A 996-nucleotide genomic window follows, 5' to 3' on the forward strand; every position below is an offset into this window, starting at 1 on the left:
GTTTTTAACGTGCACAGTAACTGAAATTTAAAACTGTTAAAAGAAAGGCTCAATAACTGTTGCACAGATATAATACACTACGCATCAATTTCTCTTAACTTTATGCAGTTTTTAACACGAAGTGCTTACGATGTGTGCATCCGGTGTGCAGGCTGTGACGCCAGGTTGCTTCAGGCTTCAAGCGCATCATTCTGCACACCGGATGCGCACAGTAAGCGCTTCGTGCTCATAGACTGTATAAAAACAGTTCGTGCTGCACTGTATTTGTTTTGTCCAATCGTATCTATCATATGTTGTTGCCTTATTAAAAATATGCTATAGATTTAAAAGAAATGTATTTTAATTTTATAGTATATACTTGTATATAAATACATTCATGAATGTTTTTAATGAATGGATTTTATAATAATACAAATAGCAATGTGTAACATTTTACCATATTTAGTGCAACACTTTTCTTTGGTCCCCACAAAATATTGTTTTTTCACTAAATGTTTGGATTTCTAAAATTATTGTGCTTTCTCTTTGCATTTTGTTGATGGCCCAATCGTCAGAAGGTGACTGCATATACAGTAGGGGTGTAAATCCGATAGTTCGTCACCATACGATACGATATCGATTCTCATACCCAGCAATATGATATTTGCCCATACCTCAAAAAATTCTACGAAACGATTACAAATCGATTCGATACAGGAGTATATCGATCGATATATCGATATTATGATATTATATACCTATTTTAAACAAACATCTACATTTTTATTAACTCACAAATACAACCAAAATATATAACATGAACCTTTATCTGAAATTTTCACATCCTGTGCCTCAATTGGGACATTCACAACAAAAAAATAGGCCTACACTTTTTTTTAAATAATAAAGAAAATAAACAATTGGAAAAACAATTCTGGCTGCTGCTATGGGCTCAGTGCTAAAAATCTTTTCTACAGATAACCAAATTACAAGCAATAGCAGAAAATAAATACAAAG

The 996-nt window shown here is 32.6% G+C and overlaps 1 protein-coding gene across 1 annotated transcript in view; it reads left to right on the forward strand.

Annotated features, from left to right (window-relative positions):
* Positions 1–996, forward strand: part of LOC107575994 (NACHT, LRR and PYD domains-containing protein 12-like) — a gene marked incomplete at its 3' end in the record, with an annotated part of 21,267 nt that overhangs the window by 2,338 nt on the left and 17,933 nt on the right.

This window comes from Sinocyclocheilus grahami, unplaced genomic scaffold (assembly GCF_001515645.1).
Source record: "Sinocyclocheilus grahami isolate Dianchi unplaced genomic scaffold, SAMN03320097.WGS_v1.1 scaffold3092.1, whole genome shotgun sequence".
NCBI lineage: Eukaryota > Metazoa > Chordata > Actinopteri > Cypriniformes > Cyprinidae > Sinocyclocheilus > Sinocyclocheilus grahami.